The sequence below is a fragment of the Lissotriton vulgaris genome, unplaced genomic scaffold (assembly GCF_964263255.1).
Source record: "Lissotriton vulgaris unplaced genomic scaffold, aLisVul1.2 SCAFFOLD_7299, whole genome shotgun sequence".
Taxonomy (NCBI): Eukaryota; Metazoa; Chordata; class Amphibia; order Caudata; family Salamandridae; genus Lissotriton; species Lissotriton vulgaris.
In genome coordinates this window covers 48,493-56,495 of record NW_028254234.1, presented here as the reverse complement: position 1 = coordinate 56,495, position 8,003 = coordinate 48,493, and the positions used below count along the sequence as shown (strand labels likewise).

Genomic DNA, 8,003 nt, shown 5'->3' with positions numbered 1-8,003 from the left:
GGGCATGTCATCAGCCATGTCTGGCCAAAGTCGGAGTTTGGCAGCCATGGAGTCTTCACTGACGGCAGCACTGTCCATCCTGCACTGTCAGCCCCCCCCACTCCTTCAGACCCATCCACATCATCCTCTCCCATACCTGTCCAACTTACACGCAGACGCCACAGGTCAGACACCACAACAGACACACCCAGCACACCCACACGGCAGTCGAAACGCAAATCTCCACGCACCCAATCTCAAGGGGATGTAGGCACACCCACACACGCATCCACAGACACACGACACCTGACTCACAGCCCTATACCTCCACCCCCATTGTGTCCCCGGGGTCAGGTGGTAGTTTGTCTGAACTGGCAGCAGTGTGCAGCGCTGAATATTTGTCATCCTTTTGCGCTGCACCGGACACAGTGGAGGAATCCACCCAACCTGCACCCACTACACCTGCCCTTCCCTCTCCTGTCCCTGCGGTGCCGGACAATTACCCCGATGATGCCCCCCATGTGTCCGCAGACATCTGATCTCCATGTGCAGGCAAGTTTGGGTGTGACAACATCCACTACACCACCACTGTTGAGGACATTTATTTGGACTGGCCATTGGTATGTTTGTGCTATCCCAATGTTGCAGCAAACTATCTATATTGGTGTGTCTGCAGTTTGCATGCAGACATTGTCCCAAAGAGTGTCCCTTCCTCAGTGACACATGTGATGTTCACTACGGACAGTTACACAATTGTTGTGATGACGTTTTTGTTGATTCCCTATAGATTTGTACCTTCCCTTCAGCAATGGCCATGCCTTCTCACAAATGATTTCAGATAATTGTTCAGTGCTATCCATGCTACTCACTGTACTTGGGTTTGTAGTATGTAGTAATGCCTTCAGGGAGACATTATACTTTATCAGACTATGCATGACAATGTTATCAGCCTTGACGTTATGATTCAGATTGTACATTTCTAAGCTTTGGACACACAAAATAGATTTTGTTTCTTTGTATTCAGGGGATTTATACCCTGTTACATCCATCAGGGAGTACATGTTGCACTACATGGACATTCACATCATGTCCGGGATGTACATGACACTTTATTATTACATTTGTGCTTCATTTGTTTGGTGGTCTGAACATGACTACACACTATTGAGTCATGATGGAGGGGTGTGTGCCATCAAACTAGACGGGTGGATATACATGTTGGATCTGACAATACACCCACATGTGGTGTGTCACCCAGTGTTTGGCAGGATACCATTCTCCGTGGAGTAGGTCACTGCTGTGTGTGATGTGTTTATATGCAACTATCATGAGTGTCCCCAGTTAGGGATGTACACATACAGGCATGTACTTAAGGTTTGCTGTTGGACATGCACACCCCTATGACTGAGCAGTGTTGGGAGTCCTGTGCACCCACCCCCTTAACTGTTGGCCACTGCTGGGCACTGCTGGGAGTCCTGTGCACACCCCTCTCCTATGTCTGGGCACTGCTGGGAGTCATGTCCACCCGCCCCTGTCATGTCTGGCCACTGCTGGGAGTCCTGTACATACCCCTCTCCTATGTCTGGGCACTGCTGGGAGTCATACCCACCCACCCCTGTAATGTCTGGGCACTGCTGGGAGTCCTGTACACACCCCTCTCCTATGTCTGGGCACTGCTGGGAGTAATATCCACCCACCCCTGTCATGTCTGGGCACTGCTGGGAGGTCTGCACACACCCCTCTCCTATGTCTGTGCACTGCTGGGAGTCATATCCACCCACCCCTGTCATGTCTGGGCACTGCTGGGGGTCCTGTGCACACCCCTCTCCTATGTCTGGGCTCTGCTGGGAGTCATGGGAGTCATATCCACCCACCCCTGTCATGTCTGGGCACTGCTGGGAGTCATATCCACCCACTCCTGTCCTGTCTGGGCACTGATGGGAGTCATATCCACCCACCCCTGTCATGTCTGGGCACTGCTGGGAGTCCTCTACACACCCCTCTCCTATGTCTGGGCACTGCTGGGAGTCATATCCACCCACCCCTGTCATGTCTGGGCACTGCTGGGACTCCTGTACACACCCCTCTCCTATGTCTGGGCACTGCTGGTAGTCATATCCACCCACCCCTGTCATGTCTGGGCACTGCTGGAAAACCTATACACACCCCTCTCCTATGTCTAGGCACTGCTGGGAGTCACATCCACCCACCTCTGTCATGTCTGGGCACTGCTGGGGGTCCTGTGCACACCCCTCTCCTATGTCTGGGCACTGCTGGGAGTCATATCCACCCACCCATGTCATGTCTGGGCACTGCTGGGAGTCATATCCACCCACCCCTGTCATGTCTGGGCACTGCTGTAAGTCATATCCACCCACCCCTGTCTTGTCTGGGCACTGCTGGGAGTCTGGTACACACCCCTCTCCTATGTCTGGGCAGTGCTGGGAGTCATATCCACCCACTCCTGTCCTGTCAGGGCACTCATGGGAGTCATATCCACCCACCCCTGTCATGTCTGGGCACTGCTGGGAGTCCTCTACACACCCCTCTCCTATGTCTGGGCACTGCTGGGAGTCATATCCACCCACCCCTGTCATGTCTGGGCACTGCTGGGACTCCTGTACACACCCCTCTCCTATGTCTGGGCACTGCTGGGAGTCATATCCACCCACCTCTGTCATGTCTTGGCACTGCTGGGGGTCCTGTGCACACCCCTCTCCTATGTCTGGGCACTGCTGGGAGTCATATTCACCCACCCATGTCATGTCTGGGCACTGCTGGGAGTCATATCCACCCACCCCTGTCATGTCTGGGCACTGCTGTAAGTCATATCCACCCACCCCTGTCTTGCCTGGGCACTGCTGGGAGTCTGGTACACACCCCTCTCCTATGTCTGGGCACTGCTGGGAGTCATATCCACCCACCCCTGTCATGTCTGGGCACTGCTGGGAGTCCTGTACACACCCCTCTCCTATGTCTGGGCACTGCTGGGAGTCATATCCACCCACCCCTGTCATGTTTGTGCACTGCTGGGAGTCATATCCACCCGCCCTTGTCATGTCTGGGCACTGTTGGGGGTCATATCCACCCACCCTGTCATGTCTGGGCACTGCTGGGAGTCATATCCACCCACCCCTGGCATGTCTGGGCACTGCTGAGAGTCCTGTACACACCCCTCTTCTATATCTGGGCACTGCTGGGAGTCATATCCACCCACCCCTGTCATGTCTGGGCACTGCTGGGAGTCATATCCACCCACCCCTGTCATGTCTGGGCACTGCTGGGAGTCATATCCACCCACCCATGTCATGTCTGGGCACCTCTGGGGGTCCTGTGCAGACGCCTCTCCTAAGTCTGGGCACTGCTGGGAGTCATATTCACCCATTCCTGTCATGTCTGGGCACTGCTGGGAGTCCTGTGCACACCCCTCTCCTATGTCTGGGCACTGCTGGGAGTCATATCCACCCACCCCTGTCATGTCTGGGCACTGCTGGGTGTCCTATGCACACCCCTCTCCTATGTCCGGGCACTGCTGGGAGTCCTGTGCACACCCCTCTGCCTTGTCTGGGCATTGCTAGGAGGAGTCCTGTGCACACCCCTCTCCTATGTCTGGGCACTGCTGGGAGTCCTGTGCACACCCCTCTCCTATGTCTGGGCACTGCTGGGAGTCCTGTGCACACCCCTCTCCTATGTCTGGGCACTGCTGGGAGTCCTGAACAAACCCCTTTCCTATGTCTGGGCCCTGCAGGGAGTCTTATGCACACCCCTCTCCTGTGTCTGGGCACTGCTGGGAGTCATATCCACCCACCCCTGTCATGTCTGGGCACTGCTGGGAGTCCTGTGCACCCACCCCCTATACTGTTGGGCACTGCTGGGGGTCTTTGCCACCCACCACTCAGATGTGACGCACCGTACCCGACATTTCAGATGAGTGTGCGGCACGTATCACTATTGCAATAGTGATATGCGCTAGCATGTGGTGCACCATGCCCACCCCACACGTTAATGGCGTATGTGCGGCACGTATCACTATTGCAATGGTGATATGCGCTACCGTGTGGTGCACCGTACCCCAAGGTTAATGGCATATGTGTGGCACGTATCACTGTAGCAATGGTGATATGCGCTAGCATGTGGCGGACCGTACAGGTATACTTCCGTTGTTGCGATAGGTTTTACTCACCGTCTGCGCTGTCGTCGGTGTCTATATACGAGGTGGTAGGCGTACAGGGCTGGGATGACACGCTCGAGGGGGTTCATGCCGTGTATGTCGCGTACCGGGGTGCAGTTCGGGCCAGACTCTCGTTTAAGGCTATTTGCAGCTCTTGTAGCAAAAGGGCCGTAAGGAGTGTCGTCAACACGGATCGTACTTACTGGTCCGGAAATGGCTGCCTATTTACGTACGGATATAGCGTTCAGCGTCACCCAGAGACAATCCGCATGTACTTTGATGTTGTAAGGTGTTTGGTACGAGTCGTACGGAGTGGCGCATTGGGTTCGGATCGTACTTGCTTGTTCGTTCGGGGATGTTGTTGGTGTACGAATAAATGCTCCGTACAGCTAATCGGAGCGCTTTTTCCCGAATCGGAATTGCCCCCCTAGTGTTATACAACTGTGTCTAAAAACTGATCCTAAAGTGCTACCTCAAATACCAAAAAACCTATGTAGTTGCATCCACAATTTTCAGACACACTTTGGTGTCTAATTGAAACCTCGCGAGCTGGTGCCCGCTATCAAAACCATTCAATAACAAGGGTTTGGCTTCAGCGCAGTAAGGCCACACCACTATAATGATCAACACAACAAAATGCCAATAATTTAATTTAATTTAATTGCATGTTTCTATAGCGCTAGGAATCAACTCCTGGAGGAGTATCTCCACGCTTCGACCGCTGGGGAACCCGTCCTGGCTCACCATTGTTTACTAACATCAAGAGTATACATTCATTGCCCTTGTTTTGTCAATTTCCACAGAAACAGAATTGAAATAGATTTCGAAGATTGAAGGGTAAAGTATGAGTGTTGCAGTGGCTGAGTGAAAGTTGAAGCCTGCATAGTAGGACAATATAGTAAGAATGGTCATTTTTGTTTTTCAGATATTTCTTCTTGTGGTCCTGAGGATAATCCCCACATTTTAGGGGATTTGAAACGCGTCAACCCCCCCTGTTTTCTGTTAGGCCAATCAAATACATGTGTTCGTATCCAAAATAATAGAAGGAGTTAAATAAGTTATGATGGCCTATGTTTAGATATTCAAAAAATTGACTAACCAGTTTAGAGATAGTCTTCCCACCTGATAAAAATTGTAGGTGATGGACACTCACACATATTTTTTTCTTTCTTTCCATTTTTTTCCTTCTTTCCTTTCTTTGAATGAATGTCGATTACGAGTGTGACACGGAATGTTAGTTGTCTTAATCTGTGTGGAATGGATGTATAGTTTTTCAACAACACTTTATTTCTACTCACTGATCTTTAGTATATATTCACATATTAAATCTGTAGGTAGGTGCTCCCCTTGTAAATAGAATGTTTTCAATTGTCTGATTACATGAAAAATTGTCAAAAATACGACATTTGGATAAAACAAAAAACTAAGAATAAATCATTTTTTCAAGATTAATTCATGACTGAAAGAGTAGTCTTTGCAGGATAATTGTGGTTCCATTATTCTGCCAAATTAGAGAAAGTATTGAGCAGTATTGGCATTTTGTTGTGTTGATCATCTAATTAGTAAAGCGCATGAATGGATGAACAAGATTCCCACTGTTCCTACCTACTATCTAGCGAAACCACAGCCAAGGGAACGGGCTTGGCAGAATCATCGGGGAAAGAGAATCCTGTTGAGCTAGGCTCTAGACTGGCACTGTGAAGAGACACGAGAGCTGTAGGATAAGTGGGTGGGCCTCCGGCCGCTGGTGAAATACCATTACTCTTATTGTTTTTTCACTTACCCGGTGAGGCGAGGACAGTGGCAGGTGGGGAGTTTGGCTGGGGTGGTGCACCTTTCAAACGATAACGCAGGTGTCCTAAGGCGAGCTCAGGGAGGACAGAAACCTGCTGCAGAGCAGGAGGGCAAAAGCTTGCTTGATCTCGATTTTCAGTATGAATTCAGACCTTGAAAGTGAGGGCTCACGATCCTTCAGACTTTTTGGTTTTAAAGTAGGAGGTGTCAGAAAAGATACAACAGGGATAACTGGCTTGTGATGGCGAAGCGTTCATAGCAACGTCGTTTTATTATCCTTTGATGTCGGCTCTTCCTATAATTGTGAAGAAGAATTCACCAAGCGTTGGATTGTTCACCCACTACTAGGGAACGTGAGCTGGGTTTAGACCGTCGTGAGATAGGTTAGTTTTACCCTACTGATGATGTGTTGTTGCAATAGTAATCCTGCTCAGTATTTGAGGAACCGCAGGTTCAGACATTTAGTGTATGCTTGGCTGAGGAGCCAATGGGGCAAAGCTACCATATGTGGGATTCAGACTGAATGCCTCTAAGTCAAAATCCCCCCTAAACTGTAATGATACCGCAGTGCCGTGAAGCCTTGGTTGGCCTGGTCAGGGGCCAGTGGGTAGAGCCGCTCGTTTGGGGACTAAAGAGCGGACAGAAGGGGACTGCCTACATCACCATTAGTGCACCGCATGTTTGTGGGGCACCCATTGCTAAATCATTCATTGACGACTTGATTCTGGGTCAAGGTTTCGTAAGTAGCAGAGCAGCTACCTCGCTGTGATCTATTAAAAGATATCCTCTGAGCCAAGCTTTTGTCTCTCCGTGCGTGAGTGCCCGCAGATGCCCTCCTCCACCACAACTGGGGGTGGGTCACTCTGCTGCCGGGCTGGAGGGAGAGATACAGAGGGGGAGATGTGGGCCTGCGGGAGGCAGCCTCTACCATATACCTTCCAGCGCAGGGGCCTCCTCTCCCTTCTCTGCCCCACTGGGGTGTGGGGATTGGGGCCACCATCCCTTGCAGGCCAGCAGGGTGACCAGATGGTAAGGGTTGGCCAGAGCCCCCCCTTCCCACTGCCCCCAAGCAAGTCGAGCAGGGAAGCAAGCAGACCCGCGGAAGGAGCCTCCCTAGCAGTGGCCTCAGAGCGCCTGGCCACCCTCAGCATCATTGGACTTCAAGGGCAACTGGGTCTGACTGTCTCAGGCCATCTGGGCGCTGGGTTGTCCCGGGCCAACTGGTCACCTGGCTGCATGACCAGATGGCACTGCAGGCTGGGCAACCAGATGGCCCTGCGGGCCGGGGGACCAGATGGTCCTGCAGGCCAGGTGACCAGATGGCCCTGCGGGCTGGGTGACCAGATGGCCAGCCTGCCTGCCAGCCAGACTGCCTCTGTTTTTTGTCCTTACCCAAGGTTCTGTAAGCACCCACTACATGGGGGCTTAATAGTCGAGAAAAATGGGCTCCCCAAGCAGGCCGGCGGGGAGAGGACCTGGCCTGGGCTTAACCCTCCTTGATTCCTGCCACCGGGCTCCGTGAAGGTAGAAGGCACACCCACCGGAGTCAGCACCCTGACGCCTAAGGGTCTGGGGGTGGGGGGTGACAGTCAGTAGCCAGGGCAGGGCGGATGCAGAGCAGGGAGGACTGCCTAACTCACTGCTGTCTCTGGGACAAGGAGCAGCAGGAGGCTAGCCCTGCATGAAAGTGGGGCTAAGCCAGAGCTGAAGCCCCTGGAGAGCTCGGAGAAGTCCTGACCAGGGGACGCCCTTACCCAGTCTGAGATGGTGGTAACTTACGGATGTCCCACCCCACCCAGTGGGGTACACTAGGACCCGGGGAGGCTCTCCCTGACCTGGCTGGGTTTGGAAGCAGGGACCAGGCCGGAGCTTGAGCTCCGTCCAGCAGGCCCTACAAGCCGGCCGAGGGTCCAGGCTCTGCGGACGGGAGTTCCATCAGGGCCTAGGGTTTGGAAGTTGGGCCCGGGGCTTGAGCTTCATCCGGCAGGCTCCGGGTGCGGAAGCCTCCCCGTCCAGCAAGCCAGCCGAGAGTCTGGGTGCTGGGGATGGGGGTCCATCG

General features: G+C 52.8%; 1 pseudogene; it reads left to right on the top strand.

Moving 5' to 3' along the window:
* Positions 1-5,795: 5,795 nt before the first annotated feature.
* LOC147659624 (28S ribosomal RNA) lies at positions 5,796-6,746 on the top strand (annotated as a pseudogene; the record flags this gene model as incomplete).
* Between the last annotated feature and the right edge of the window lie 1,257 nt (positions 6,747-8,003).